General features: G+C 42.2%; 1 protein-coding gene across 1 annotated transcript in view; it reads left to right on the top strand.

Annotated features, from left to right (window-relative positions):
- The first annotated feature begins 1,202 nt into the window (after positions 1-1,202).
- The window catches only part of LOC106604464 (ecto-NOX disulfide-thiol exchanger 2-like), a 229,744-nt gene continuing 207,292 nt past the window's right edge, over positions 1,203-23,654 (top strand). Inside the window, exon 1 of the mRNA XM_014199103.3 lies at positions 1,203-1,342. The gene's annotated coding sequence lies outside the window, so the exon portion shown is untranslated. The remainder of the gene's footprint in view (positions 1,343-23,654) is intronic.

Below are 23,654 nucleotides of genomic sequence, written 5' to 3'. Positions count from 1 at the left end.
TCTTCAGTTAACAGACATCTGATCTGTTTTGAAAAGGAAACACTGTGGATTCTCTGAATCTTCTCTTCACATACTGCAGCATATTCTCTGTATCTGTCTGAATGCTCTGTACATTGTGTACTGTAGTCAGTAAAAGGCTGGACTTTGATGAGTGTTTGTATACTGCAGTTACAATAGTAGAACTCATGTGTCTGTTGCACACTGTGGTTTATAGATCTATGGTCCATCTGGTTGAACATGGCTGCTTGTTGTGTTTCTGTTGTGGTTTCTAGATCTATAGTCTATATGGTTTAACACGGCTGCTTGTTGTGTTTCTGTTGTGGTTTATAGATCTATGGTCTATCTGGGTGAACATGGCTACTTGTTGTGTTTCTGTTGTGGTTTGTAGATCTATGCTCTATCTGGTTTAACACGGCTGCTTGTTGTGTTTCTGTTTGTGGTTTATATATCTACGGTCCATCTGGTTTAACATGGCTGCTTGTTGTGTTTCTGTTGTGGTTTATAGATCTATGGTCCATCTGGTTGAACATGGCTGCTTGTTGTGTTTCTGTTGTGGTTTATAGATCTATGCTCTATCTGGTTTAACACGGCTGCTTGTTGTGTTTCTGTTTGTGGTTTATATATCTACGGTCCATCTGGTTTAACATGGCTGCTTGTTGTGTTTCTGTTGTGGTTTATAGATCTATGGTCCATCTGGTTGAACATGGCTGCTTGTTGTGTTTCTGTTGTGGTTTATAGATCTATGGTCCATCTGGTTTAACATGGCTGCTTGTTGTGTTTCTGTTGTGGTTTATAGATCTATGGTCCATCTGATTGAACATGGCTGTTTGTTGTGTTTCTGTTGTGGTTTATAGATCTATGGTCCATCTGGTTGAACATGGCTGCTTGTTGTGTTTCTGTTGTGGTTTATAGATCTATGGTCCATCTGGTTTAACATGGCTGTTTGTTGTGTTTCTGTTGTGGTTTATAGATCTATGGTCCATCTGGTTGAACATGGCTGCTTGTTGTGTTTCTGTTGTGGTTTATAGATCTATGGTCCATCTGGTTGAACATGGCTGCTTGTTGTGTTTCTGTTGTGGTTTATAGATCTATGGTCCATCTGGTTGAACATGGCTGCTTGTTGTGTTTCTGTTGTGGTTTATAGATCTACGGTCCATCTGGTTGAACATGGCTGTTTGTGTGTTCCGTTGTGTTTCAGGACTGAACCCGTTGTCCTTTGACCCGTCCTCCAACAACGAACCCCTGCAGTTCAGCAACTCAAACGTGCCGCTGGTGTCAGACTGTCCCCTGGAGAACGGAGCTGAGAAGAGCATTAAGAGGAAGAGACCCAGCCTGCTTCCAGGTACTATAGTACTGTCATATTACTGCAGTATATAAGAAGTACATAACACTACACAGCTCTGCCTCCAGGTACTATAGTACTGTCATATTACTGCAGTATATAAGAAGTACATAACACTACACAGCTCTGCCCGGTCGCACGCGTAGGCAACCTACACAGCCGCCCCAGGTACATGTTACAATTGACAAGGTGTACATCAGTGGTACCTATGCATTTTATACTGAGTGTAATTTAAAGTGAGGTCGAAACTTGGTAAAAGCTCTCTCATGTTTTCCATCCTGAGGGCCTTATTGTCAGTTAGTCCTGTGGAGGTCAGGGCCGTCTGTCTAAAGCTGCAGGATTCCTGTCCACTGTGATTGCAGCTCTCACACCTTAGCCTGGCTGTTACCATGCCTACATTTTGTCTCTGTGACCCTCAGGAGGACAAATCAGAACAAGATTACTGAATGTAAGTACATTATTTACCTTCAGAGGTGAATGTATCAAACGAGTTGCCGTGATATTTGTTTTCTGTAATAGCTACAATAAATTGGACACTGCAGTTAGATTAACAATAATTTAAGCTTTCTGCCCATATAAGACATCTCTATGTCCAGGAAATTTGGTTGTTGTTTACAATGTCATTCTAGTCACATTATTGCATATTGAGCAACAACTGTCCCTGTTTAGGGACACTGATCCCGTAGAGGTTTTAAGACAGAGAGGTGTTGCTGTATGTTTTCTGCTGTCTTGGTGACCTTAATTGGTCAGGATTAATTGTCAGTGTTAATGAACCACTCTTCCTAGTGAGCTTCAGTTCTCACTAATTAGTATGTTAAATTTCATGTTATTGCTATGCGTCATTACCAATCCAAAACTAGACATCAGCTGTCAGAGCAGCTTACCGATCACTGTACCTGTACACAGTCCATCTGTAAATAGCACACCCAACTACCTCATCCCCATATTGTTATTTTTTTTTTTGCTCTTCTGCAGTCCAGTATCACTACCTGCAAATCCTAATCTCCACATCTATCACTCAGTGTTAATGCTAATTTGTAATTATTTTGCCACTATGGCCTATTTATTGCCTTACCTCCCTAATCTTACTACATTTGCACACACTGTACATAGATGTTTCTATTGTGTCATTGACTGTACGTTTGTTCATCCCATGTGTAACTTTGTGTTGTTGTTTTTGTTGCACTGCTTTGCTTTATCTTGGCCAGGTCGCAGTTGTAAATTATAACTTGTTCTCAACTGGCCTACCTGGTTAAATAATGGTGAAATAAAATAAAAAGACAGGAATACCTTAAGTAGGTTTAGATTGATGGATGTACAAAGGACAAGTTCAATGTGAGAATAAAAAGATAGTGACTAATCAAAGTATGGTGAATGTAAGAACATCCTTATCACGTTAAAGCCTCATGCTGTGCGCTGGTTTAGACGTGAGTCACACCTCACAAACCCTCAAGAGTGGCTCTGTCTACGTGCACCTGCTTAGCAACAGAACATTAGATAATGATGACTTACCGTTAAGGACAGCGCCGGGGTCCCTCAGCCTTTCAGAACACTGCCATTATATCTATTATTGCTGTGTTACATTAATCTGCTCCCTAATGGAAAACCTGTTAAATGGGGACAATCTGCTGCATCTGGAGCTGGGTACATTTAGTGGCTTTAATGTTCTCTAGCATCACAAGAACCAGTCCAGTCCTCCAGCTCTCTGAGAAGATGGAGCACGGACTAATTAGCAGCCATGTGGATTTGCCCTCGTTAAGGAATTCTAATGGATATATTAATCTCGTTAGACGCAGAAACACGCACACTCAGCATCACCGTTCCTCTGGTGATGGGGTGTGTGTGGGGATAATGTATGCAGTGAGAGATTCCCAAGACGCAAACAGTGATGTTTAAAGGATGTTTATTCCATGTAGTAAAGTTTAAACCACTAAACTTCTAAATGTCTCAAACTAGAAGCAGAGATTTGTGTATAGTTTTGCCTTATAAAGTTGAGAATGGATTCCTCCTCTTCTCTGAGTCTATGTAAGGAAATCTGGCTTTTAAATGTCAAGTAAGCTGAGCCACAGGGTGCCATGCTGCATGGCTATTCTTCATGCTGTCTTTAAATGACCAACCAAAGAACATTTTAGTGTAGATAAAATGTTGCAGTTTTAAAACAAGTTTGCTGCAATTCTACACATTTTACAATGGGACAGGGAGAAGATTTAGCCATTTTAAAACTAAATTCATGCAATTCTATTCCTTTTACCATGAGATGGAGAGAAATGTTTGCAGTTTTTTATTTGATACCTGAGTGAGACTGACTAGCAAAATCAGTGGGGGCCCCCCGGTTGGTAATTCGACCATGATAACAAGTTTAGATAGTTTTGCGGCCAGCTAACTTAGCTTAAAATACTGACATGGTTTAGATAGCTGACCCTAGGAAGATGTCATTTTCTATAGTAGAGTAGGTCAGGGTGTGACAGGGGGTGTTTTGGGTGGTTTGTCTATGTTTTCTCTTTCTATGTGTTGTTCTAGTATTCTATTTCTATGTTGGAGGTTTTTGGGATGATCTCCAATTAGAGGCAGGAGGTTCGCGTTGTCTCTAATTGGAGATCATGTTTATGTTGTTGTTTTTTTCTAGTGTTTTTGTGGTCAGTTGAATTCTGTTTAGTTGTGTTCTGTGTAGACTTCAAGTACCTGACAGACCTGTTAGCTGTTCGTTTTCTCTTACTTTCTTTAGTGTTCTGAGTTTAAATAAACGTCATTATGAGCACTCAACTCGCTGCGCCTTGGTCCCCTCTATACGACAGTCGTTACACATATATAACAAAATAAAAATAGTATTCTACTATTCTAACTTGCAACAGTAATTTGAGACTCCGCCAGTTGCCCATCCCTGGGATAGAAAATAAACAGAGTAGCAGCAGCGTATGTGAAGAGTGTGAAAGTGTGTCTATGTGCGAGTGTATGTGTAGCCTAGCAGTAACCGAAAGGTTGCTGGTTGAAATCCCCAAACTGACTAGGGGAAAAATCTGTCAATGTGCCCTTGAGCAAGGCAATTAACCCTAATTGCTTCTGTATGAGAATGTCACCTAAAAAAATGAAAATAAATGTGTGAGCGTGTGTGAATACGCGTGTGTTTTGTGAGTATGTGGGTAGAGTTCAGTGAGTGTGCATAGAGCCGGTGCAAATAAAAAGGGGGTCAAGCAAATTGTCCGGGTAGCCATTTGATTAACTGTTCAGCAGTGTAATGGCTTGTGCTTAGAAGCTGTTCAGGAGCCTTTTGGTCCCAGACTTGGCACTCCAGTACTGCTTACCATATGGTAACAGAGAGAACGATCTATGACTTGGGTGGCTGGAGTCTTTGAAAATGTTTAGGGCCTTCCTCTGACACCGCCTGGTATAGAGGTCCTGGATGGCAGGGAGCTTGGCCCCAGTGATGTACTGGGCTGTACGCACTACCCTCACATGCACCTTGCGGTCAGATGCCAAACAGTTGCCATACCAAGTGGTGATGCAGCCAGTCAATATGCTCTCATTGATGCAACTGTAAAACTTTTTGAGAATCTGAGGGCCCATGCCAAATCTTTTCAGCCTCCTGAGTGGGAAGAGGCGTTGTTGTGCCCTCTTCACGACTGTGTTGGTGTGTGTGGACCATGATAATTCCTTTGTGATGTGGATACTGAGGAACTTGAAGCTCTTGACCCGCTCCACTACAGCCCCGTCAATGTGAATGGGGGTGTACTCGGAAAAATTAACAATTTTGAGAACAGTACTGTATTTTTAGGGAAGTGACGTTACTTCATTGCTAGACAGTTACTCTCAGGCTTCCTGTTTTGGGAGGATCCTTTGAAATGGGATAAATCCAACTGTTGGAGACTTGTTGTGGTTTCCGTGTAGATTGATGCTGAAACCCTGGGCTTGTGTTGAATGAGTTTCAACCACCTTCAGTACTGTAACGAGGGTGTTTCCCTGACAACAATATTGAATTGAAACATCTGCTACTCAAAAGCTATCTTAGGCCTTTTACAACAGCATGTTAATAGTCTGAATAAAATGTTTTTGAAATGAATTAAATCCATAATTAAATGGGTAAAAATAAGTTGGTTATTTTCACTGACACTACAAATAGCAGAGGGAATTGTTCACCTTCTCCAGTCCAATCCCACGTGCATTAACCTTTAGCGAGTGCTAACAGAGCTGTGCTGAATAAAATGCTATTGATTCCCAGAGTGTGGATGGTAAGTGCAGTAGAATGATACAGCAGCAGCAGGGCTGTTCTCTTCTGGTATTGAGACAGCTGAATACAATAGATTGACCAGTCATGAGAAAAATGCCTGTCGTGATCAGTGCTCTCCTGGGCTCCGTCTTATTGAAACCTCCACCTGGATATTACGCTTCTCTTATCTATAAAACATTCTCTCTGATTGTGGAACTCTCCGACCCCAGCCTTTCTTCTCCTCCACCTGTACCAGTGATGGATTCATTAGGGGGAGAAACAGAGCTTCTTCCCTCCTCCTTCTCTTTAATCCCTCTCTCCTTCCATCTCCTGTTCAGTCCCATCAGTGCTTTCTTCTTCCTCTCAGTTCTTTCCATCCCTCCTATCACTTCTCTCCATCCTGAATACATGAATATGGGATTTGAAGAACTCAAAGTGCCATTGGACACAGACTTCCCTCTGAATGAACCAAATGACTCCTGTCCTTTCTAAAGCTGGTTTCAGTACATTGTGTACAGTATGTTTTTTGACAGTTAAAGCATTAACTAGCTAGCAACTGTGCATTTTACACTATGTAAGCCTAAAGCTAACGCGACCTGTTACATTCTATCTGAGAGGAGAGGCAAAGATAGGGTCTCGTATCACAGTGTATTTTCTACTATAACAGAGGAGACAGCTGTCTGTGTTTTCAGCCATCCAGACACAACACACTGGAGGAAAGACAAAACAACAGCTACCAGCTACAGTCCTGACTCTCACTCTCTGCTTGGCTGTAGTCCACAGTACCAATACTCTCACTCTCTGCTTGGCTGTAGTCCACAGTACCAAGACTCTCACTCTCTGCTTGGCTGTAGTTCACAGTACCAAGACTCTCACTCTCTGCTTGGCTGTAGTCCACAGTACCAAGACTCTCACTCTCTGCTTGGCTGTAGTCCACAGTACCAAGACTCTCACTCTCTGCTTGGCTGTAGTCCACAGTACCAAGACTCTCACTCTCTGCTTGGCTGTAGTCCACACTACCAAGATTCTCACTCTCTGCTTGGCTGTAGTCCACAGTATCAAGACTCTCACTCTCTGCTTGGCTGTAGTCCACAGTATCAAAACTCTCACTCTCTGCCTGGCTGTAGTCCACAGTACCAAGACTCTCACTCTCTGCTTGGCTGTAGTCCACAGTACCAAGACTCTCGCTCTCTGCTTGGCTATAGTCCACAGTACCAAGACTCTCGCTCTCTGCTTGGCTGTAGTCCACAGTACCAAGACTCTCGCTCTCTGCTTGGCTGTAGTCCACAGTACCAAGACTCTCACTCTCTGCTTGGCTGTAGTCCACAGTACCAAGACTCTCGCTCTCTGCTTGGCTGTAGTCCACAGTAGCAAGACTCTCACTCTGCTTGGCTGTAGTCCACAGTAGCAAGACTCTCACTCTCTGCTTGGCTGTAGTCCACAGTAGCAAGACTCTCACTCTCTGCTTGGCTGTAGTCCACAGTAGCAAGACTCTCACTCTCTGCTTGGCTGTAGTCCACAGTACCAATACTCTCACTCTCTGCTTGGCTGTAGTCCACAGTACCAAGACTCTCGCTCTCTACTTGGCTGTAGTCCACAGTACCAAGACTCTCACTCTCTGCTTGGCTGTAGTCCACAGTAGCAAGACTCTCACTCTCTGCTTGGCTGTAGTCCACAGTAGCAAGACTCTCACTCTCTGCTTGGCTGTAGTCCACAGTAGCAAGACTCTCACTCTCTGCTTGGCTGTAGTCCACAGTACCAAGACTCTCACTCTCTACTTGGCTGTAGTCCACAGTACCAAGACTCTCACTCTCTGCTTGGCTGTAGTCTACAGTACCAAGACTTTCGCTCTCTGCTTGGCTGTAGTCCACAGTACCAAGACTCTCACTCTCTGCTTGGCTGTAGTCCACAGTAGCAAGACTCTCACTCTCTGCTTGGCTGTAGTCCACAGTAGCAAGACTCTCACTCTCTGCTTGGCTGTAGTCCACAGTAGCAAGACTCTCACTCTCTGCTTGGCTGTAGTCCACAGTACCAAGACTCTCACTCTCTACTTGGCTGTAGTCCACAGTACCAAGACTCTCACTCTCTGCTTGGCTGTAGTCCACAGTATCAAGACTCTCACTCTCTGCTTAGCTGTAGTCCACAGTACCAAGACTCTCACTCTCTGCTTGGCTGTAGTACACAGTACCAAGACTCTCACTCTCTGCTTGGCTGTAGTCCACAGTACCAAGACTCTCACTCTCTGCTTGGCTGTAGTCCACAGTACCAAGAGGCTTGTGGGAGGATCTGAATCCCACTTGGGATATTTGTACTGTACATTATGTTCCATTCAACATTAAACACACACTCCCAGTCCCAGTTCACTACCAGATACACTGGTATCAATTAGACCACTCAAGCCCAGCTGTTTTTGGTTTAAAAAGAGTAAAGGAATAGAGAGAAAAGGAGAGAAGAAAGTGAAAACCTCTATATAAACTCTTAACATAATATATCCCTTTCCAGACCCCCTCGGCTCTGCCACTAATTCACCACTTCCTTCTAGCCAGGGACTATTACTGTTGTCCAGAAGGCAGTCTGAGATTTAAAGGATCACAGAGTTTCTATTTACAATCCGAATGTTCTTCATTACAGTGCCAGTGCTGTCAAAAACATGCTTTTCCTGTGTTTTATATATATTTACACACAAGGTTGGAATAATGCTGTGAAATTGTGAATACCCTCAGCAAGAAAAGAAACGTCCTCTCACTGTCAACTGCGTTTCTTTTCAGCAAATTTACACAAACTTACACAAACTTGTGTAAATATTTGTATGAACATAAGATTCAACAACTGAGACATAAACTGAACAAATTCCACAGACATGTGACTAACAGAAATGGAATAATGTGTCCCTGAGCAAAGGGGGGGTCAAAATCAAAAGTAACAGTATCTGGTGTGGCCACCAGCTGCATTAAGTACTGCAGTGCATCTCCTCCTCATGGACTGCACCAGATTTGCCCGTTCTTGCTGTGAGATGTTACCCCACTCTTCCACCAAGGCACCTGCAAATTCCCAGACATTTCTGGTGGGAATGGCCCTAGCCCCAGCCCTCACTCTCCGATCCAACAGGTCCCAGACGTGCTCAATGGGATTGAGATCCGGGCTCTTCACTGGCCATGGCAGAACACCGACATTCCTGTCTTGCAGGAAATCACGAGCAGTATGGCTGGTGGCATTGTCATGCTGGAGGGTCATGTCAGGATGAGCCTGCAGGAAGGGTTCCACATGAGGGAGGAGGATGTCTTCTCTGTAATGCACTGCGTTGAGATTGCCTGCAATGACAACAAGCTCAGTCCGATGATGCTATGACACACCGCCCCGGACCATGACGGACCCTCCACCTCCAAATTGATCCCGCTCAAGAGTACAGGCCTCAGTGTAATGCTCATTCCTTCGACGATAAACACGAATCCGACCATCACCCCTGGTGAGACAAAACCGTGACTCGTCAGTGAAGACTTTTTGCCAGCCCTTCTGGTCCAGCGACGGTGGGTTTGTGCCCATAGGCGATGTTGTTGTTGATGTCTGGTGAGGACCTGCTTTACAACAGGCCTACAAGCCCTCAGTCCAGCCTCTCTCAGCCTATTGCAAACAGTCTGAGTGCTGATGGAGGGATTGTGCGTTCCTGGTCTAACTCGGGCAGTTGTTGTTGCCATCCTGTACCGGTCCCGCAGGTGTGATGTTCGGATGTACTGATCCTGTGCAGGTGTCGTTACACGTGGTCTGCCACTGCGAGGATGATCAGCTGTCTGTCCTGTCTCCCTGTAGCGCTGTCTTAGGCGTCTCACAGTACGGACATTGCAATTTATTGCCCTGGCCACATCTGCAGTCCTCATGCCTCCTTGCAGCATGCCTAAGGCACGTTCACGCAAATGAGCAGGGACCCTGGGTATCTTTCTTTTGGTGTTTTTCATAGTCAGTAGAAAGGCCTCTTTAGTGTCCTAAGTTTTCATAACTGTGACCTTAATTGCCTACCGTCTGTAAGCTGTTAGTGTCTTAACGATCATTCCACAGGTGCATGTTCATTAATTGTTTATGGTTCATTGAACAAGCATGGGAAACATTATTTAATTTCTCTGGGGTATGTGGGATGCTAGGGTCCCACCTGCGGGACACACTATTCAACAGCCAGTGAAATAGCAGGGCGGCAAATTCAAAACAACAAAAATCTCATCATTCAAATTTCTCAAACATACAACTATTATATCCCATTTTAAAGATACACTTCTCGTTAATCCAACCACATTGTCCAATTTCAAAAAGGGTTTTCGGCGAAAGCATAATATTAGATTATGTTAGGACAGCACCTAAACAAGAAAAACCACACAGCCATTTTCCAAGCAAGGAGAGGTGTCACAAAACCAGAAATACAGCTAAAATGAATCACTAACCTTTTATGATCTTCATCAGATGGCACTCATAGGACTTCATGTTACACAATACATGTATATTTTGCTCGACAAAGTTCATATTTATATCCAAAAACCCCATTTTACATTGGCGTGTAATGTTCAGAAATGTTTTACCTCCCAAAACTTCCGGTGAATGAGCACATCAATTTACAGAAATACTCATCATAAACGTTGATCAAATATTCAACAGTTATTTAACCTCTATGGGCTAGGTGGGACGCTAGCGTCCCCCCCGTGGTGCACTCCATCAACAGCAGGTGCATTTCAAGAGCGGCAAATTTGAATCCAAATAAATGTCAAAATTCAAATTTTTCAAACATACAACTATTTTACACCCTTTGAAAGATAAACATCTCCTTAATCTAACCACGTTTTACGATTTCAAAAAGGTTTTACGGCGAAAGCATAAATTTAGAGTATGTTAGGACAGTACATTTACAAGAGTTGTGTGTAATGTTTTGTCAATTCAAAGACAGGGTCACCAAAACCATAAAACCAGCTAAAATGATGCACTAACCTTTTACAATCTCCATCAGATGACACTCCTAGGACATTATGTTAGACAATGCATGCATTTTTAGTTCTATCAAGTTCATATTTATATCCAAAAACAGCGTTTTACTATGGCATTGATGTTGAGGAAATCGTTTCCCTCCAATAACCGGCAGTCAAGTCAACACCACAAATTAAATAATTAAAATTAGAAAACATTGGTAAAATATTATATTGTCATTTAAAGAATTATAGATTTACATCTCTTGAACGCAATCAACTTGCCAGATTTAAAAATAACCTTACTGGGAAATCACACTTTGCAATAATCTGAGCACTGCGCCCAGAGAAATACGCGTTGCGATACAGACTAGACGTCATGTTGGGGAGATCTAAAATCGAAAATACTATGTAAATAATCCATTACCTTTGATTCTCTTCATCAGATGTCACTTCCAGGTATCACAGGTCCATAACGAATGTAGTTTTGTTCAAAAAAGCTCATCATTTATGTCCAAAAATCTCCGTCTTGTTAGCACATGATCTAAGCCAGCCGGACTTCTCGTCATGAACGAGGGGAAAAAATATATTTACGTTCGTTCAAACATGTCAAACGTTGTATAGCATAAATCATTAGGGCCTTTTTTAACCAGAACATGAATAATATTCAAGGTGGACGAATGCATACTCTTTTATAACGTATTGGAACGAGGGTACCCAACATGAACTCGCGCGCCAGGTGTCTAATGGGCCATCATCGTTCCATGGCTCTTGTTCGGTCAGATCTCCCTCCAGAAGACTCAAAACACTTTGTAAAGGCTGGTGACATCTAGTGGAAGCAATAGGAAGTGCCAAAATATTCCTCAGCCCCTGTGTTTTTCAATGGGATAGGTTTAAAGGTAATACAACACATCAGGTATCCACTTCCTGTCAGAAAATGTCTCAGGGTTTTGCCTGCCAAATGAGTTCTGTTATACTCACAGACACCATTCAAACAGTTTTAGAAACTTTAGAGTGTTTTCTATCCATATATAATAAGTATATGCATATTCTAGTTACTGGGTAGGATTAGTAACCAGATTAAATCGGGTACATTTTTTTTATCCAGCCGTGCAAATACTGCCCCCTAGCCCTAACAGGTTAAAGAATTATAGATACACTTCTCCTTAATGCAACCGCTGTGTCAGATTTCATAAAAGCTTTACGGCGAAAGCAAATTTTGCAATAATCTGAGTACAGCGTTCAGACACGAAACCAAACCCGCCATTTTGTGGAGTCAACAAAACTATATTATAAATATTCACTTACCTTTGATGATCTTCATCAGAATGCACTCCCAGGAATCCCAGGTCCACAATAAATGTTTGTTTTGTTCGATTATTGCAAAGTGTGCTTTCGTCGTAAAGCTTTTTTGAAATCTGACACAGCGGTTGCATTAAGGAGACGTTTATCTTTAATTCTATGCATAACAGTTGTATATTTTATCAATGTTTATGATGAGTATTTCTGTAAATTGAAGTGCTCATTCACCGTAGGTTTTGGAGGCAAACATTTCTGAACATTACACGCCAATGTAAAATGGGGTTTTTGGATATAAATATTAACTTTATTGAGCAAAACATACATGTATTGTGTAACGTGAAGTCCTATGAGTGCCATCTGATGAAGATCATCAACGGTTAGTGATTCATTTTAGATGTATTTCTGGTTTTTGTGACGCCTCTGCTTGCTTGGAAAATGACTGTGTGGTTTTTCTTGTCTAGGTGCTGTCCTAACATAATCTAATGGTATGCTTTCGCCGTAAAGCCTTTTTAAAATCGGACACTGTGGTTGGTTTAATGAAACGTTTATCTTTAAAGTGGTGTATAATACTTGTATGTGTGAGAAATTATGAGATTTTTGTTAAGCGTCCCGCTAGCGTCCCACATATCCCAGAGAAGATACCATACTAATTTAGGGGAAATGGGAACCAAGTGTGTGTAATCAGACAAGACAGTCCGGGGTTGATGATAATGAATCTCATTCAGTGAAGCCTAGAAAGCCGGTGACGTAGACCTCCAGAACTGGTGAACAGAATGATTTATCTTTTACCATTTTGATTGAAGAAAAAAAATCACTGTAAAGTTGTTACGCAGAAATTATTTGATATTAAGATAAAAACGGCAGCATTTGGCCTTTAAGTGAGCGGCAGACTGCAGAATTTACACCTCTGTGTCTGAGACGGCATCCAAACGTCAGAGGAATAACAGTCTCTCTGATAGGCCAGCTGTAAATAACACTCTCTCTGATAGGCCTCCCGGCTGGCCTGTTGAATTATGCATCTCACATCTCTACCTTTGTGCCTAAGTGGACCAAACTGTGGTTGCAGTCTCAGTACAACAGGAAAGACCCCGGGCTCTCTGTGTCCTCGTTTGAATCAAAGCCCAGAGCTTTCTGAGGGCCAGCGCTGGCCCCACTGTCACCTCCACTATGATATCAGCTCTAATTGGAAATGACATTTAAAAAAGGAAGCCTTTCACTGGTACAGGAGGAAGAGAAGGAGCTATGCTGAACTATTAACCCTGTCTGTATTACCACTCTGTATTACTACTGTAGTCTCTGTATTACTACTGTAGTCTCTGTATTACCACTGTAGTCTCTGTGCTACTACTATAGTCTCTGTATTACTACTATAGTCTCTGTATTACTGCTGTAGTCTCTGTATTACCACTGTAGTCTCTGTATTACCACTGTAGTCTCTGTGCTACTACTATAGTCTCTGTATTACTACTGTAGTCTCTGTATTACTGCTGTAGTCTCTGTATTACCACTGTAGTCTCTGTATTACCACTGTAGTCTCTGTATTACTACTATAGTCTCTGTATTACTACTATAGTCTCTGTATTACTGCTGTAGTCTCTGTATTACCACTGTAGTCTCTGTATTACCACTGTAGTCTCGGTGCTACTACCACTGTCTCTGTATTACTGCTGTAGTATTTGTATTACTTCTGTAGTCTCTGTCTGTATTACTACTGTAGTATCTGTCTGTATTACTACTATAGTCTCTATTACTTCTGTAGTCTCTGTATTACAACTGTAGTCTATGTCTGTATTACTGTGGTAGTCTCTGTATTACCACTATAGTCCCTGTATTACAACTGTAGTCTCTATTGCTACTGTAGTACCTGTATTTCTACTCTAGTCTCTGTCTGTATTACTACTGTAGTCTCTGGCTGTATTCCTACTGTAGTCTCTGTATTCCTACTGTAGTCTCTGTATTACTACTGTAGTCTCTGTCTGTATTACTACTGTAGTCTCTGTATTCCTACTGTAGTCTCTGTATTACTACTGTAGTCTCTGTATTTCTACTGTAGTCTCTGTATTTCTACTGTAGTCTCTGTATTACTACTGTAGTCTCTGTATTACCACTGTAGTCTCTGTATTACTACTGTAGTCTCTGTATTACTACTGTAGTCTCTGTCTGTATTACTACTGTAGTATCTGTATTTCTACTCTGGTATCTGTCTGTATTACTACTGTAGGCTCTGGCTGTATTGCTACTGTAGTCTCTATTACTACTGTAGTCTCTGTATTACTACTGTAGGCTCTGGCTGTATTGCTACTGTAGTCTCTATTACTACTGTAGTCTCTGTATTACTACTGTAGTCTCTGTATTACTACTGTAGTCTCTGTATTACCGAGCCGAACCACAGTCTCTGTATTACTACTATAGTCTCTGTCTGTATTACTGCAGTCTCTGTCTGTATTACTACTGTAGTCTCTGTATTACTACTGTAGTCTCTGTATTACTACTGTGGTCTCTGTCTGTATTACTACTGAAGTCTCTGTATTACTACTATAGTCTCTGTCTGTATTACTACTGTGGTCTCTGTCTGTATTACTACTGAAGTCTCTGTATTACTACTATAGTCTCTGTCTGTATTACTACTGTAGTCTCTATTACTACTGTAGTTTATCTGTATTACTACTGTTGTGTCTGTCTGTATTACTACTGTAGTCTATGTATTACAACTGTGGTCTCTGTCTGTATTGCTATTGTAGTCTCTGTATTACCACTGTAGTCTCTGTATTACTACTGTAGTCTCTATTACTACTGTAGTCTGTATTACTACTCTAGTCTATGTCTGTATTACTACTGTAGTCGCTGTCTGTGTTACTACTGTAGTCTCTATTACTACTATAGTCTCTGTATTACCACTGTAGTCTTTGTCTGTATTACTATTGTAGTCTCTGTCTGTGTCTTAACAGACCTCTGAGAGGTAGACAGAGGAGGAAATTGTAGATCTTCATGTCTTAATAGCAGTCTTTGAAGCTACCTAAAACCATAGTTTAAACACTGCAGTCCCGCTAGAATTATGTGTCTTAGTGAAGAACATTGTCTGTAGGTTCGAGGAGGAAAATTGCTTTATGCTGTGTGGAAGATCTTCTTTCTCAGTTGTTAGTCTTATTCAACCACTCTCTCTTCCTCCACATCAGTCATGATCTCAGTGAGAGGTGATGCGGGAATCCTCCCTTTAACTCCACACCACGCTCACAGTAACACACACACCAAAAGATTCTCTTCCTGTGGTCCTTTCTCCCTCCCTCTCCCCCCCTCTCGCTCTCTCTCAATTCAATTCAAGGGGCTCGCTCTCCCCCTCTGTGTGTGTGTGTGTCTCTTTCGCTCTCTCTCTCAATTTAAATTTACATTTAAGGATTTAAATGTATTGGCATGGGAAACACATGTTTACATTGCCAAAGCAAGTGAAATAGATAATAAACAAAAGTTAAATAAACAATAAAAAATCTCTCTCTCTCTCCCTCCCTCTCCCTCTCCCTCTCCCTCTCCTCCCTCTCCCCTCTCTCTCTCTCTCTCTCTCTCTCTCTCTCTCTCTCTCTCTCTCTCTCTCTCTCTCTCTCTCTCTCTCTCTCCTCTTTCTCCTCCCTCATTCTCCACCTCCAGTCGTTTCCACTGACCCACAGCAGCTGCCTCTCTGTGGCTGTCACAGCGGAGCTTTTAATGAGGTGCTGCACTCCTCCACCCCCTCCTCCTCATCACCCTGCCATTGCTCTTGTCCTCCCCTCTCTACCCTTTCTCCTCTTTCTTCATGAAGAATGACTGCACAATGAGAGGAGGGAGAGGTGATTCATGATGAAAACAACCAAGGTGTAAAGTCCCCAGTCTAATCCTGGCCATTCACAGGAACGCACACAATTGCACAAAGACACAAAGAACACACACACACACACACACAGAGAGGGAGAAAGAGAGTCCGGTACAGTAGAGACGAAGAGATCCTTAAATACGTACAGTATCAGTCAGTCCCTTCCTTCAATACGTTTTACAGATGAAAAGTACGTTTATATGTGTGTGTCATTATTTGTACTACTTTCTGTTACTCCTAAGTTAACTTTAGTAGATAACAGGGTTCTGTTTAGGTTCCTGCTTTCATTCTCCTCCCCACCTATTTCCCATGTCGCTGTCTGTCTATTTATGCAGACTGAACCCGTCTGCAGCCGACCTGACCCATCCTCTCCTCTCTGCTGCTGCAGTAGTTCTATTTCCAGACCTCCTCTCCTCTCTGCTGCTGCTGCAGTTGTTCTATTTCCAGACCTCCTCTCCTCTCCTCTCTGCTGCTACTGCAGTAGTTCTATTTCCAGACTTCTTCTCTGATTCTGAAGCGCTCTCTGCTGAAGCTCTCTCTGCTGAAGCTCTCTCTGCTGAATTTGATGGTCAGATCAGAGGATCTCTGTCCATCTTCCTTGGCTGTAACCACCTCCTCTATGCTCTATTGATCTATCTGACACAATACAAGCCTTTTATAAGGGTTGTCTGGCAATCCACTCTGATTCCATGTTCATTCTCTCCTTCTCTCTTTCTGTAGTTCTGCTGCTGATGTCAGCCCCACTTGGTCATATCTCTAAAGACGATCCTCCATCCTGTTTATTGATTCCCAGTTATTAGGACATTTTGTCAGGTTTGTCATTAAGTTACACTGTATCACAGATGGTATCTAGATCACTGTTAATTTCTGTTGTTTCTACTACATCAACAACGTCCAACAAATGACATTTCCTCTAGTTTGAGGATGAATCTTTACATTTGAGGTCATTGTGCGCCTCTGTTGGTATTAGGATTGTGGGTTGGATTCCCATTAGAAAATGTATGCATGCATGACTGTAAGTCGCTTTAGATAAAAACATCTGTCGAATCATATATTGATATGTCATTGAGATTTGATGAGCTGGGCTTAGATGAGACTCCATACTGTGCCTGAGACATTCTCTGATACATGATGAAGTCAAGGGTATTCTTAAAGAAGGTGTTGATGCTGGAACTCCTTCTTTAAAGGACAAAAGTCTCCACTGCTGTCACATCCTGACCAGTAAAAGGGGTTATTTGTCATTGTAGTTGGTCAGGGCGTGGCAGGGGGTGTTTGTTTTGGGTGTTTTGATGTTTTTGGGGTTTTGTTCTATGTTTTATATTTCTATGATTATTCTAGTTTTCTAGTTCTATGTTGGTTTTTGGCAATGTCCTCCAATTAGAGGCAGCTGGTTGTTGTTGTCTCTAATTGGAGGCCATATTTAGTTGTGTTCGTTTCACTTGTGTTTTGTGGGTGGTTGCTTTCTGTATAGTTGGGTTACCTTACAGAACTGTTGGTTGTCGTTTATTGTTTTTGTTTAAGTGTTCACTTTATTTAGTAAGTAATAAAATAAGATGATCACTATACCCGCTGCGTTTTGGTCTCCTCAATACGACCGTTGTGACAACTGCTCTCCCCAAAAAATGATCTTCAGGTCCTTGGCGACACCCACTCAGACAAACAGAAAATGACTCCACAGAGCCAGGTTTTGTCAAGTGTTTTGTGGAGCCTGATGGATTAAATGCAGGGATCCCCCTCTTCCTCCCCTCCCTTCCTCCCTCTCTCCCTCGGCTCTTTCATCTTTCTCTACATCTCTCCTTGACACCTAAGGACAGATATCAATGTTAGTGGGTAAATATAATTTGCTTGGCAATGTCTTTTTGAGCAATGTCTTACACTCCTCCAGACTTTTTTGTCTCTCACTATCTCTCTTTCAATCCCTTCCCTCCCTTCTCTTCCGATATAGTATATCATTCCCTTGTGTGGGTGGAGGAGCAGGACGTGGCAACGCTTCACATTTCACAAGAGCTCCTGCACCTAGTTGATACAATACTGTCATGCACTAGTGGCTTCAAGACAAACAATGACGGTATTAGTTGTGGTATAACGTCACATTAGGATGTTCTACATAACAGTCCAGAAACTGGGCTGATTCAGTGTTCAGGGGTTTAGAGACACATGTTTGTCACAGATTACAATGAAACTCTGGGACATTAAGGGGAATAGTGATTCTCTATATGGGACATATCTAAATTAGCATCAGGGACATGAATTATGAGCTTGTTAACTATGCACAAAGGGACACATCCTCAAGTGGTTTTACACCCGAGTGTGTTAATAGAAAATAGAGCATTAGTCTTATTTACATTAGCATTTGTAATTAAAAAAACATATATAAAATGTATGGTAATTTGCATTAATGCATTCAATTAAATTACATGTCTTGTATTGCACATATTGTTGTGCATCTTTCTGCATTGAATAGACTGACTTCTCACAGCTCTGTAGTGAGAACAAGCGTTCTTCCTTTGATGTGTCAGTTCATATATATATATATCTGAAGGCCTCAGGGTATTGTAGCATGGTGATGTTTGTATTCACACAACACTGGTATTGTTAACAGCCTTTTAACATGCTCCTGTTCTGCACACCTGTCCTCTATTCACCATCATGTATTTGGGGAAAGATGTTGTTAATCAGAAAAAAGGTTACCGTACTAAATAAATTAGCCTGCTGTTATCTGATTGACCAGATCTTTCAGTTTGTCCCTAATCACTGATCCAAAGTCAGATGTTTTTACATCCTAATGGTTCAGGTTGGATAGATGTCGTTAGGGGGAACTTGGAGTGAGCAGAGCAGTGTTTGGGTCCTCTGTCAAAGCAGCCATTTGTAGCTCTACTCTGCACTATAGGGTCTTCTCCTCCACTCAGTGTCTGTCTGTCTGTCTCTCAGCTCACAGAGCCAGAGAAGAGGAGCTGTCATCCTCAGGGAGGTATGGAGACTTACACAGACATGTCAGTCAGTCATCAGTTTGATAAAGTCCCATCAACTGAGCCTCATCCCCTCTCTCTGTCATCACAACAACACCTGGCTGTCCTCCCCACTGGCACTGCAGCTCTCCATCAGAGGACAAGTCAACCATTGGAAAGTCTAACCTTTAAGAAATGTTAATGGTCCCTATTTTGAGTTAGAGGGCATGACAATCTGCCACATGGTCCATGTTGATTGGCAGCAGAGGAGGATCTGGTCTGGTTGACTGCTAGTAGAGTGTCTGAGTGTACACTATAGTGTACAAGTGTAGCTCTATATAGTCTGTGTAGTGTACAGGCGTGGTAGGCGTGGCTATATAGTCTGTGTAGTGTACAAGTGTAACTCTATATAGTCTGTGTAGTGTACAAGTGTAGCTCTATATAGTCTGTGTAGTGTACAAGTGTAGCTCTATATAGTCTGTGTAGTGTACAAGTGTAGCTCTATATAGTCTGCGTAGTGTACACGTGTAGCTCTATATAGTCTGTGTAGTGTACAAGTGTAGCTCTATATAGTCTGTGTAGTGTACAAGTGTAGGTCTATATAGTCTGTGTAGTGTGCAAGTATAGCTCTATATAGTCTGTGTAGTGTACAAGTGTAGCTCCTAATAGTCTGTGTAGTGTACAACTGTAGCTCCATACAGTCTGTGTAGTGTACAAGTGTAGTGTACAAGTGTAGCTCTATATAGTCTGTGTAGTGTACACGTGTAGCTCTATATAGTCTGTGTAGTGTTCAAGTGTAGGTCTATATAGTCTGTGTAGTGTATAAGTGTAGCTCTATATAGTCTGTGTAGTGTACAAGTGTAGCTCTATATAGTCTGTGTAGTGTACAACTGTAGCTCTATACAGTCTGTGTAGTGTACAAGTGTAGTGTACAAGTATAGCTCTATATAGTCTGTGTAGTGTACACGTGTAGCTCTATATAGTCTGTGTAGTGTACACGTGTAGCTCTATATAGTCTGTGTAGTGTACAAGTGTAGCTCCTAATAGTCTGTGTAGTGTACACGTGTAGCTCTATATAGTCTGTGTAGTGTACAAGTGTAGCTCTATATAGTCTGTGTAGTGTACAAGTGTAGCTCTATATAGTCTGTGTAGTGAACAAGTGTAGCTCTATATAGTCTGTGTAGTGTACACGTGTAGCTCTATATAGTCTGTGTAGTGTACAAGTGTAGCTCTATATAGTCTGTGTAGTGTACAAGTGTAGGTCTATATAGTCTGTGTAGTGTACAAGTGTACAAGTGTAGCTCTATATAGTCTGTGTAGTGTACACGTGTAGCTCTATATAGTCTGTGTAGTGTACAAGTGTAGGGCTGTAGCAGGTATTCCCAAACTGGGGTACTGCCGTTGGGGGTACGACAAATAAAAATGTGATTCACATTTAAACAATTATTATTCTTATTATTTTTATTTATTCTTTTCTACACATTTTCAAACAGTCCATTTAAATTTTCCAACGGAGCTATTCATTTGGATGAGTTTTTTTTCTCACGTGAGTAGCCTCGTTTCACTGCCCCCCCAAAAATGAAACCATCTAGTGTTCAGCGAAATAACAACACAATGTTAAATACAGGTATTCTGGTCAAATAATTAACATCCAGTGACATTAACCGTTACTCTCTCGAGGGAATTCCACTAACGGTCCGTATGTAGCCAAACGTAGGTGCTGCTCATGTTGGTATCTGTACTGATGGCACAAAAGCCATGACAGGGAGACATAGTGGAGTGGTAACACGCATGCAAGCAGTTGCTCCCGACGCCACTTGTGTACACTGCAGCATCCACCTTGAGGCTGTCGCTCCCAAGGGAATGCCTAACAGCTTGAAAGACGTTTTGGACACTACAGTGAAAATTGTTAACTTTGTTAAAGCAAGGCCCCTGAACTCTCATGTATTTCCTGCATTATGCAATGATATGGGCAGCGGCCATGTAACGCTTTTACAACATACAGAAGTGCGCTGGTTATCAAGGGGCAAAGTATTGACAAGTTTTTTTTAACTGAGAGACGAGCTTAAAGTTTCTTTACTGACCATAATTTTCACTTGTCTGACCGCTTGCATGATGACGAGTTTCTCACACGACTGGGTGATGTTTTTTCTCGCCTGAATGATCTGAATCTAGGATTACAGGGACTCTCCACAGCTATATTCAATGTGCAGGACAAAATTGAGGCTATGATTAAGAAGTTGGAGCTCTTCTCTGTCTGCATTAAAAAGGACAACACACAGGTCTTTCCATCATTGTATGATTTTTTGTGTGCAAATGAACTCAAGCTTACGGACAATGTCAAATGTGATATAGTGAAGCACCTGAGTGAGTTAGGTGCGTAATTACGCAGGTACTTTTCCAAAATGGGTGACACAAACAACTGGATTCGTTATTCCTTTCATTCCCTGCCTCCAGTCCACTTACTGATATCTGAACAAGAGAGACTCATCGAAATTGCAACAAGCAGTTCTGTGAAAATTTAATTTCATCAGAAGCCACTGCCAGATTTCCGGCTAGGGCTGTGCTCAGAGTATCCTGCCTTGGCAAATCGGCTGTTAAGACACTGATGTGCTTTGCAACCACGTACCTATGTGAGAGTGGATTCTCGGCCCTCATTAGCATGAAAACTAAATACAGGCACAGACTGTGTGTGGAAAATGATTTAAGACTGAGACGCTCTCCAACACAACCCGACATTGTTATGTGCATCCTTTCAAGCACACCCTTCTCATTAACCTGAGGTGAGTTATTCACAATATTCGATGAACAAATAAGGTTTTATATGTAAGATGGTTAAATAAAGAACAATATTATTGATTATTATTATATTACTATTTGTGCCCTGGTCCTATAAGTGCTCTTTGTCACATTCCACAAGCCGGGTTGCGACAAAAACTCACACTCATTGTTAAGTTTAATAAATGTATCGAATAGTGTGTGTGGCAGGCTTACAATGATGGCAAAAAACAACATTTGAGAGTGCGCTGACCTTGGTGCTAGAGGGGTACGCAGCTGGAGATTGAATGTTTGAAGGGGTACGGGACTATAAAAAGTTTGGGAACCACTGGTCTATAGAATCTCCTTGTTGACTGACAGTAGAGTGTAGGCCTTATACAGAAGGTGGATCTGCCCTTGTTGACTGATAGTGAAATATTGTATGGAGGTTGACCTGTCTGTGTTGACTGACAGTTGAGTATTGGTCAATATGTCCTTGTTGACCGGCAGTAGACTCTTTCTGTGGAAGTGGACGTGTCCTAGATGTCCTGTAAGTCTGTCTTGTTTCTGTTTGGTCTGGTGACACTCCTGAGCACGTCTCCCCCGACAGCCACTTGACAGTCAGCCATGATGTCACATGGCCATGTCACACAGCCATCACAGACAGTCACATGCTCAGTGTCAAAGAAAGCAGGTTGTCATCACTCTGAATGGACAACCTTGGCCTTCTATTCGGTCAACAGAAAAGGACCATCATGAATTGAATTTACACAGACCTTTGTGCTTGTGAATGTTGCCTTTGCAATAACACTGTCTCTAATTGAAGTATTGGTAGCTTTATTGATAACACCACCAAGGTGACACCACCAAGCTGGACCAATGAAACCATTAAAATAGGTAGTTGACCTCCAAGTGTTATCTGTTGTCATGGGAAACAGCCTATCAGAGTTGCCCTAGCATTGATTCCTGCATGGAGATTGATGGACAGATAGAGGAGCAGAATTCATCCTTCATGACATCCTTGTCAAGTAGAATAAGCCAAACAGAAAGTAATCTCTATCTCCTCTCCTGTAATGAATCTGCAAAGCCTTTGTTATCAAGAGGTACAGGTGTGGAGCGTTCCAGGCATGTCTGCTCCTTCCTCTGGTCATGTAGCTCTAAGTGCTGTGTGTAATAGCTGTTAGCTGGGAGGGTCAAACACACACACCATCAGAGCAGCAGCAGCCTTTTCTTCAACTGGAGATAGACCCAATGAATTAAACGTTGCTGGACGCCAGTTATCAAGAGGGTGTTGACATTGTTGGGAGACACAGTCAGGGTGTCTGGGAGTTTATTTTATTAAGGTGGCCTGTACCTGTTTCCCTTGTAATAGTATCCCATCACCAGAGGTTACCATGACGGTAGAGCTGGAGCTTTCTGGAGGGAGGGAGAGGCGGGGCCAGATAAGAGAGGCGTGAGGTCTCTGAGTTGTTGACATTTCCTCACAGCAGCTCCCTCGGTTGTAATTGGCTGTTGGAGATAAGATCCCTGTTTTCTAATTGGCTGCTGATAAGAGCCTGGCAGCAGCAGCATCAGCAGGTCAGATAATGATAATAGAACACCAGTGGAGGGAGGAAGAGATTAAAGCCCCTCAGAGCTAGACTCTACTATCTGTCTACTGGACTACTTTGTACTGGCTGCTCTGCTTCCTACAGTCACTGGACCACTCTGACACAGGACATTGGAACTCTGTGATACTGGGATATTATCACTCTAGCTAGCTTCAGAGAAGCTCTGCTCAGCAGACTGTGGTAAAACCAGAGGACATTGTTCAGGGCTGGCTTTACAGCAGCAGAGACTAACTGTATTGTGCTGGTTAGGCCCCCTTTAACCACGCGCATCAGATTTGATTAATGTCTGAACAAAGGTTTTTCTGCTTTTGATATTGAATCTCATACTGCAGGACTTTTTCTCCCTCTCTACTGTAACTGCAGCTACACACAGTGTGTTATTATGCCCTGAAGAGACTCCTCTGCAGTGAAATCAGTGTGTGTGCATGTCCAAGCATGAGGTGAATGGGTAATGTGTTCATCTGTCTCCAGCTAGTACTGTGGTCTCCTGTTATTGGATAATGGTGCATGGAACACTCATTAGCTACACTGTTAGAAAAAAAAGGTGCTTTCTAGAACCTAAAAGGGTTCTTCGGCTGTCCTCATTGAAAAACCGTTTTGGTTCCAGGTAGAACCTTTTTACATGGAACCCAAAAGGGTTCTACCTGGTGATGTTCTACTGCCAGACCTTTAATAATAACAAAGCATCAGAGAGCATCAGCCTT

The sequence above is a fragment of the Salmo salar genome, chromosome 05 (assembly GCF_965601325.2).
Source record: "Salmo salar chromosome 05, fSalSal1, whole genome shotgun sequence".
Lineage (NCBI taxonomy): Eukaryota > Metazoa > Chordata > Actinopteri > Salmoniformes > Salmonidae > Salmo > Salmo salar.
The sequence above is the reverse complement of the archived record's forward strand: the minus strand, read 5'-3'. Positions and strand labels throughout refer to the sequence as shown.